This window comes from Bidens hawaiensis, unplaced genomic scaffold (genome assembly GCF_021521415.1).
Source record: "Bidens hawaiensis isolate Kalapana, Puna unplaced genomic scaffold, B.hawaiensis_p1.1 tig00033510_1, whole genome shotgun sequence".
In the NCBI taxonomy this organism is placed as follows: Eukaryota; Viridiplantae; Streptophyta; class Magnoliopsida; order Asterales; family Asteraceae; genus Bidens; species Bidens hawaiensis.
In genome coordinates this window covers 105,428-115,597 of record NW_027495746.1, presented here as the reverse complement: position 1 = coordinate 115,597, position 10,170 = coordinate 105,428, and the positions used below count along the sequence as shown (strand labels likewise).

Here is a 10,170-nt window from a genome sequence, read left to right as displayed (position 1 = left end):
TACTCATCGCAATAAATCCGTCTAATGGATTAAAAGAAGAAAGATAAAGTACGGGCCGTTGGATGAGTGACACGTTAGGCGGGAAGTTCGAAAAAGTGAGTACAGGCTGTCAAAGAGGCGTCCCATCAGCCGCCACTTAAAGTTTCTTTCCCAGCCACGTCATCAATATCACTCAAGTTGCAAAATTCAAAAATTAAAATATCTTGCAAAGATATTATCTTATAACTAAAAACACAGTTGTTAAGCTGTAAAAGTTCTTTTCATTAATATTTTAATAAGTGATTACAAAAATATGAAGAACAATTACAAGTCCTACAATCTAAGTTTATTCTACGGGTCTGGGGCTGATGCATTTTCAGGGGCATTGGGAGAAGCATCCTCAGATTCATCATCTTCAGATTCATCATCCAAGTACACCCGCAGTTGCTTCATGCCGTCTTCAGCAGATGCAAATTCAGGAAGCATGTTCTGCAGCGGAAAGATTAGAGTATCATACTCTTTCACCCGCATGTCATACTCCTGCTTCGCATCAAGGCCGTCAAGTGGATAACTTTTAATTGATTGTCCAGATCGAGCAAACTTCATCCCTTCATTAAAGCCTTTCATCCGACCAACACCATCGGAATCAGTCATCAAATTTACAAAACAGTCGGTCAACTCAGTGCATCCATTGATGTGTCGGATGACCTGACAATGAAACTTGTTAGCATCTATACAAAAGATAAGAATAAATAGTTCGTGAGAGGAACTTACAGAGTCAAGTCTTTGGTTGAAAAACCATTGCCGATCTTTCTTAGCACGCTCCGCCCTAATCCGAAGCACCTGTAGTTCATTGTTCGCTTCGGAGGCACGAGCCTCTCCTTCAGAACAAGATTGCAACAAGGAATCATAAGCAGACTGCATTTCAGCAGCAGTCTTGTCTTTGAGTTCAGCTTATTCCTTGTGCATCTTCAATTCAGCCTCAAGTTCTTGAATCCGGTTACTTTGAATGGTCACCCGGCTTTCTAGAACTGAGTTTGATTCCTGTGCCCTCGCCAGTGCATCTTTCATCTTTTGAGTTTCGGCCCTGGCAGTTTCAAGAACGGAATTCTGCTTCTCGCAAGCCTTTTTCCAGCGTTGGGCAGCAGCAAAACTCCGATCTTTTCCTTGTTTAAGGGCAGCCTCGGCGTCAGTTTGTTTCCACCGGGCTGCACTCATTGCTTTACGATGCTCCTCAGCATCTTGCTTTGCAGCATTTAAGGCCCGAGTGGCCTCACCTATCTTTCCTCCCATCGTACGCCACTCGCGAAGAATTTCCTGGCTACAAACTAGACTGTTAGCCAAGGAAACAGAAAGATCAACATGAAGATCTTCGCGAGAGCGGTCACACAGATATGCCATCTCTGCAAGAGGCACACAATGCTTGACAAAATTAACACAGGTCCCGGGGCCAGTAAACCGGGACCCATTGACAATGTCCCAAGGAGGGACGAACAGGCCATAGTCTCCTCCCAAAATCGCATCGCCAAAAAATTGAGAACTTGAAGTATCGAGGCGAGTGGGGATCGAGAAGGGTGGTCGCAGGTCACTTTGTGTTGAACCTCCCCCAACCTCGTGGACAGAAGGTCGAAACTGGAAACCGCCTCTCGCACCCGTTGTCAACAGTGAAGAAGTAGAAAATGTTTGAGGAGCAGACCGTGCGGGATATTCATGGATCCGGAAGCCTTCTGCAGTAACCTCCAGGTTCTCATTTTGAAAGTCGGAGGCTCCTCCGGCTTGAAAAAGGTAGTCCAACGATTCGTTGGTCCCCGCCTGAACGTTAGACCCCTCTACATTTGGTTCAGTTGGAGGGGTAGCAGGTGTTGGTAACTTCGGTTAAGGGGGTAGGTGTTGGTAACTTCTCAGAAACGTCATCCCTAGCTATAGACGGATCTACAAAACAAAAGTCACACTCAGAACACATCTTAAAAACAGTAAAATTTAGAAAGTAAAACGCATACCACTCACCGTCTTCAATCGATCCGCAAGGATAGATTGCGGATTATTAGGACGAAGCGTCCGTTGATTTTTAGCCAACGGCTCATTGAGAGTACTTGTGGTGCCTGTACCCGCATCACTGGCCTTGAACAATCCAATGGATCGTTTCTGCGCCAAGTCTGCCAACAAGTGTGAAACAGATGAAACCTCAAAAGCATCATCAAAGCCCTTTCCCTCTGAGGCTGACGAATCATCACTCGACGACAGGATGACGAATATTCCCTCATAGGTAAGCGCAGTAAGAGGAGGTGGATTTAAAGTATACGCACCTGTGTGAAAGGTAGCATCCGAAACAACAGGTTCGGCACAAACATTCACGGGGAAAAGGAAATACTTGGCAGTTTTCTCAAGGAAGGGCGTATCCTTTGCGTCACGGATACTCTTCATCACATGCCCCTGGTCCTCGTATAAAGCGTTCAGCATAGGACCCAAACCTGGAAAAAGAAGTAACAAACTCAGTCGTATTGATTCTCTTATAGTATTAAACGAGAGACAACTTACGTTCATCTAAGCCAATGAACATAGGCTCTATATACGGAGATGGCCATAGACGACTCATGCCTGCCCACACGAGGGCTTCTTCAGGCAAAGACCGCATCGGAGTTGGATTGGTAGTCAGAATGCGGAACCATTCTTGTCTTTCATGAGAGGCAGGGGTAACATCGAGAAGCGCCTCGTTTAACCGAACGGCGTACCATGCGACTCGGCACCACGTCCTCGAAAATCCAGAAAAACTTGTTCTTCCAGTTTGGAGAACCGTCCTCGACCTCCTGATCGATTCGCCTACCCGATACAGCTTGGCAGGTGAACCACCCGTTTCGGTTGACCATCCGATAAAAAACAACAAATCGGTCAAGACGTGGTACCAGATCGTGAGCCATACACACGAATTCGAAATGGCGAATTCGCGCGACAGCACGAGGATGCAGTTGAGACAAATGGACCCCAAAAGCACCCAATATCCTCATAAAAAACTTTGTCACAGGGAAACATAAATTCCCATGAACAAAGAAATCAGAGTACACAGCCATTTTCCCAGGAGGTGGAAAACTGGCTATAGACCAAGCAGAAGGGAATTCCGGCCCCCATTCCGGTGGAATACCATACGTCTCAAGGAGTTTCTGATACTCAGTTTGGTCCCACTGGACCTCTATCTCGTCGATTTCAGACTGTGTATTAGTCATTATAACGAAGGTAGATCAAGCACCAGGTAATTTTAAGAAAAATCGAGCGAATAATCGACGGTTTTGAAACAAGAATGCAAGATAATATTCAGAATTCGAAGGCAATAAAACTTCAAAAAGAGGTTAACTCCCTCTATTTATACCCATCGCAATTAATGCGATGGGATGTGAACAGTGGGGAGAGAAAAACTGCCCAGTAGACAACAGCCACGTCACTCGGAAAATTCGAAAAAGGGAAAAAGTTGTACAGTCGGGTACAGTGACAGGCGTCACAAACGTCCTGTCACCTGCACACGCGCCTGCGAGTGGTCAACTTGTCCTTTTTTCATGATTATCCACAGCAACAAAATATATTTCTCAACAACTTACAGAATTAAAAATCCCCAAATACACATTAAGTCCAAAATTTCACCCGCAAAAAATACTTCACACGGAAGAAACACTGGACTGGGAGAACTTATAGAGGTAGGGTACTAAAAAGACCCAAATACCCTTAAGTAACACCCGCGGGTCAACCAAGAGCACGTCACAAGTCACCCGCGGGACATATGAACCATCAGCATAAATCATCTGAGGAAGAAACACCCTCATGGCACATGCGGAAGCATCCTAGCACCCTCAAAAGTCATCCGCAAGAAGGAATACTCTTCCGCGTAAATGACCACGAGGTAATTCTTCGGGACAGCTGTCAACAACTAATTACCTTCTAGAAGATTTATCAAGATGCTTTCTTGAGCAATACTTGATCCCTTGGCTAATCAACTAATGACACCTGGCAAGGTCGTTATAACCGTGCACATGGGCAATATTACCCTATTAACCAATGTTAGAAAGACGCGTGTCCAGGTTGTTATACATGCACATGCGATGTATAGGCTGAACCTATCATATGAGGACGCGTGTCCAGGTGGTTATAAGAGCATCTTCTAAAGGGACACCTGGCCCAATCACCTTCCCACACCCTTCGGCTATAAATACCCTCTCGATCATCATGAGGTATTCATCCACTCCACGGTACTCTCTCAATTTACTTAGGTACTTTATCTCCATCAGAATTGTACTTATTCTCACGCCGGATGGTGGTTACGGGAAGACCCCCCCCCTCTTGTCCTTCCCGTAACGAGCTCACGGTGTCATTGGACTCTAGGAATTGTGTTCATATCGTATTGGCAGTTAACCATACCCTACCCTGTGGACTCATTGGATCTAGGACCCGTCCAGGGGAATAGATCCGTGTTTCTTCAGCCAATAAACAATTTTCAAACTCAATCCCAAACATGCTCTTCATTAAAAACGTTTTTTTGGTATTTTTGTTTTTGTTTTTCTAATCGTAGAGATACAAAGAATTAAATAAAATAGAGAGAGAAAGGAAAAAATCTCCATTCTGGTAAATACATTCAAAATAACCTATATTTGTAAAAAAAATTATTTCTTTACCCATTTTGGTAAAAAAAAACTCATGTTTATTATATACAACTATACCAATTTATATATAAATCAAATATTGATACATATGAATAATATGAACTATTTAAGAAAATTAAACATAATTAAACTATGCAATTGGTCCGGTTTTATATAGTTGGTTTTTGGTACAAACCATAAACCAAATCGTTCGCTACGGTTTGAAAATTTGAAACCAACCGATCAAAATTTGAAAAAATAAACCAGTCGTGAAAACTGAACCAATGACCGATTTGGGTGGTTTCACGGTTTCGAACCGAACCGTGAACACTCCTATGAATTACAACACTCAAAATTTTCTATTTTTTTAATGTAAGTTTATTTATCAATTATATTTCAACGTTCTTAAGTCGGATTTAGCGGATCATATTTGCAACCTATCAACGAATTAGTTATGTTTTTATTTAATATTTTACGTGTACTGTAATATTTTTTAAATTTATTATATTTTTTTGTTGTTTTTCACTATAAGTACATTAAAAATTTTTATAGAATAAAAATATTATTTTATTGAAAAGAAAAGAAGTGATGAATTGATAAATTATGGATATTTTTATGGTATAGTGGAAGATAGTGAATGAAGTGGGGGTATAATATAACACTTATGAGACTGAGAAGGAAAATGAGAAGCATACGGCCATACCAGATGGTCTAAACAAAGGAACGAAAGAAAACTCGTTTGTATCAATTCATTTAACAGTGTAGTTATAACAAAATTGACTTTGCCTCTTTTCCTCGTACAATCTCATGAGAATTATTTATGTGGAGGGTAGGATTTATTTATTTTTTTCAAATAAATCTCCCATATTTTTTTTCTTGTTTCCCCTTTTAGCCTAACTCGTAGGCATGTAAATTAACCGAACTGTTTATGTATTATATGGTGAGAAATTTGTTTATTTAATAAACGAACAAACATCCATAAAAATTTTGTGTTCGTTTAATTAAACGAAGGAACAAAAAGACATGTTTCGTTCGTTCATTTATGTTCGTGAACGTTGGTAAATGTTCGTTTATGTTCATTTTAGTAGGTTCATATATATTCAATTATGTCTGTGTTCAATTATGTTCACTTATGTCGTTTATGTTCGTGTAGTTTCAAACAAACGAACACGGACATGCTCATTTTTTAAACAAATGAGTATGAACATCAAATACTTGTTAATTAAGTGTTTGTTTAAAGTTAAATGATCGAACACGAACATACCCTTGTTCGTGTTCGGTCGGTTCATTTATATGCCTGCCAACTAAGACTCTTTCTCGTTAATATGCCTATACAAATACAAGAATCAAAATGAGGATAAATCTATACTATATAATAAATAAAGGTTCTTAATGGCATATGGCATCACATAAGATAACTTCTTACAAAATTTTTCCACCGCTCTCTCTTATTAAATACATTTTTTTTATTAATAGTTTTATATTTAACTTTTTTTTCCTTCTTAATCAATTATTTTCTCTTTTGAATACATTATTTAGCTTTTATAAGTAACAAATTTTCACGTTGTTTTAGTTAAACTAATTAATTTCAAATAAAGAAATTTTAACTTTATGTTTGTTTTGCAATGAAGATTAATAAAAGCTAAAGTCAATCACTATAGATTGTTTGATTTGTTTTTGAGACAACTTGGTTTAATGCATGGTAGGTTATGTGTTTCATTATCTAAAGTTAAAATAAAAAAACAAAACGAAACTACTAATTTTGATATGTAGGTTAAAATAACAAATATTGTATACAAAAAGTATTTAGAGATTTGTGAATTTTCAACAACTTTTATTTTCATATTGTGTAATATGTAATTTATTCTACCATGTATTATATCTTTATATCATTTGAACATATTTACATTGTGTTATTATCTAAACAATTTATTTATTCTAACTCGTGTTCTACACGGGTCTTAATGCCATATGAAATCACACATGAGTGTTTCTTACAAAATTTTCCCATTTCTCTAATGTTAAATATATATTTCTTTCTTATTAATACTTTTATATTTTATTTGTTTTCAATCTTTTATTATTGAGTGAACTGCGTTTTCGTCCCTATGGTTTGTCGAAATATGCAGTTTTAGTCTAATAGTTTTCCATCATCTCTCTCATATTAACTACATTTCTCTTTTTAATATTTCATTTTCAATTTTTTAATAATTCCATCATAATTTAAAAGAATTAATACCATCATAAATATGTTAATTTTTTTAAAAATATTAAAAACTAATGGAATACATTTTATAACGGGTGGGTTTCTTTAACCGATTAAAGTATCAAAAATTGTTCATGTCAAAACAGTTTAAGATTAGAATAAATTTTGATCCACGAGTTGTTTTAAAAAAGTTGTCATTTACAACTAAGTTTTGATATAGAAAATAACAAAGAAATAATTTATGATTTATGAATTTTCTAACAACTTTTTATTTTTAAATTGCGTAATGTGTAATTTTTTTACTATATAATATATCTTTATATATGCGATACATTTTTTTTTTATATTTCACAATATGTTATGATTTAAAAAAATTACTTATTCTAACTCGTGTGCTACACGGATAACTAACCTAGTTAAAACATATATAAAACGATGAACAAGACCATTAGACTTACAAAGAAAAGAAAAGAAAATTCTAACAATAACAAGTCTTATCATCGGAGGATATTTGCAGGAATTACAAGACCACTATCAATGCTAAAAGCTAAAGAGATTTCCCCGGGGTGATTCTGCATAAAGGTCCGTTTCTACGTTGCCTGTGATTAACAAGCTTGCGTTTTCTTCATCCACATTATGATCGTTGAAACTTACGCAGCCCAACGAGCTCAGTCGCTACTTCTTTCATCGTTGGTCGCTCGTCTCCCAAAAGGTTAAGGCATCTTTTCACAAGCTCACCAGTTTGTTGAAGTTGCTCAAGGGTACCCTCCCTTACAACTCTAGGTTCAAGAATATGAAACAAACGGTTTTCTTTTAGTGACATGATGAAATAAGTCGCCAAATTTCGTTCTCGTTCCATACAAAGTGGGGTTTTCCCGGTTAGCAGCTCTGCAAGCACCACTCCAAAACTGTAAACATCACTTTTCTCAGTTAAGTGACTAGTATGAAAGTACTTAGGATCTAAGTACCCTAATGTCCCTTGAACAAGGGTGGTCACTTGCGTTTGATCTAGTGGTACTAATCTTGAAGCCCCAAAATCCGCCATCTTTGTTGTGTAATTATTGTCTAGTAAAATGTTTTGGGATTTCACATCTCTATGGATGACCGGGGTCGGATATGAAAGTGCCCCAGCGGCTTCGGCTGCTACCCTTAAACGGTTCTCCCACGATAACCAAGTCATGGTTCCTGTACCATGAATATGATTGTAAAGGGTTCCATTAGATACATACTCGTATACTAATAACGGAACCTCTGTCTCTAAACAACATCCCAAAAGTTTCACCACATTCCTAAGATGAACTTGCGTTAATATAATCACTTCGTTGATGAATAACTCGATTTGACTTTCATCCATAACTTTTGATTTCTTTATCGCGACCACCCGTTGATCGGTTAGAATGCCTTTGTATACAGTCCCGTAACCACCACGACCCAAGATCCGGTCTTCAGCATAATTGTTGGTGGCTTTTTCCAACTCTTGTGCTGTGAAGACTTTTGTTGAATCGACATTGCCTTCGCTGGTCATAATGCGCTCCTTGAGTAACAAACCACCATTTTGTTGAAAGAATCTCTGTCGCAGTTTGACAAGATTTCTTTTCTTGAAAACAAAATAAAGCCATGTTGTTCCTATTAATATGGCTAAGAAACCAAACCCCATACCTGCATTTTAGGACATCACACACCTTATCAAAATTGCCGTTTCTATTTTTACTTTATATTTAACATTTAATTGTAATATTAATTGTTTTACAATGTAATATTCTATTTATATTTAATTGAGTTGTAAGATACATATTTTTATTCCCATAACACAACTATATTAGTATTAGATAGCAAGAATACGGATAATTACCTAGAGAGAACTTAATAACAGGGAACTCTGCATTTTCCTTGGCACAGCCACGGCCATTTTTCAGGCCATCTCCGACGTACCCATCTTCGCAGCTACACGTATAATTTCCAGGCGTATTCGTACATACCCCGACACACAGATTATTAGGATCTTCACATTCATTGATGTCTGTCATAATCAAACACAAAATTTGTAACAAAACATTATAATTTTATAGTTACTGATCTAGTTGATGGTAATGTTTTGAAAATTACGAAACTAACCTTGGCAACCCAGTTCAAGATAGGGCTGACCCTGATAACCATCGTTGCAAATGCATCTATATCCTGGAACTCCAGTATCACTCGCCATTCGCTTGACAAGCCAACACACCAGCATTTCTAGCCTCACTGCAGCTCAAGTTCCCGACCACCCAATCGACCAACATAGGGACACTAGCCCTGGTCCGGCTTACAAAACCGGGGTCCATAAAATCCGAGACCCCACCAAAGGTAAACCGTTCTTGCTCACCCAAAAACGAGTAGGTACAAGGATCAAAAGACCAAATGGTAGTGTGGTTATGGACCATACTAGCAACAAAAGTGTAGTAAGCCTTGAGTCCCTTTGGGATTGATGTTTGACAGCACCCAATACCCGAACACGACCCGTTGACCGCATCCTCGGGTTTCGAACACAATGCAATGCAGCCGCTGGTGTAGTTTATACGTAGAGGGTCTGCAAAAAAGGCGAAATCGTCACACCTGAGTAAAGTGAACTGGTTTCTTTGTGAAAATGAAAGGGTGATTCCAAGCCAAGACTTGTGATGACCGGATTGTCTTCGGTGATGTTACCAAATGGATCATAACATTTGCTTGCGACTTTGTTGAGCACTCGGAAAGTGTAATCCGTGAATCCGAGTATTGGTAGACCGCCAATTTGGGTTCTTGGAGGATTGAAACTAGTGTTGCATGTGGTTTCAAACCATTCACTTAGGAAGCAGCCGGGACCGATGCCGAACGGATATGGAATAGTTACGTTTCCGCATTGGCTTTGGCAGCCGGGTTTGGCTACTTTTGCGACTTTTGTAATAGTGATGACATCCGCGGATTGAGATGTAGACTTTGTGATCGTTAATGTTAACACAAACAAGAAGAGAAATAGCATTTGAATGTTTCTTGTGAAATTCATAGTGGATCTTTTTGCAGTGCAGAATGGAGATTGATTAATATAAAGGGATTTCATTTGGGTTGTTTCCTTCACAATTTCTGTTTTTGTTTTTGTTTCTATTTTGATTTTCAAACGTCGGCACGTTGAGCCGTTGACATTAATGTCAACTCTAAAGTTTCAACCATTCATGATGGCTCGTACTTTTCCGTTTGCATCCAAAGAATCAACGCTAAAATAGTTTCAAGGGTCAGCTCGTACTAAAAACATCCACAACAACAAGCTTATACAAACTGACACGTCAGATTCCAAACTTTAATAAGTATTCTTCACTTTCCTCTGCAACAACAAACCTCTACAAACCA

General features: G+C 38.4%; 1 pseudogene across 1 annotated transcript; it reads right to left on the bottom strand.

Moving 5' to 3' along the window:
- Window positions 1-7,307: 7,307 nt before the first annotated feature.
- Window positions 7,308-9,925, bottom strand: LOC143584955 (wall-associated receptor kinase 2-like; annotated as a pseudogene). Its single transcript, XR_013144468.1, has 3 exons — window positions 8,926-9,925; window positions 8,663-8,830; window positions 7,308-8,469 (listed from the first exon to the last, which is right to left on the bottom strand). The product of XR_013144468.1 is annotated as a wall-associated receptor kinase 2-like (transcript).
- Window positions 9,926-10,170: the final 245 nt, after the last annotated feature.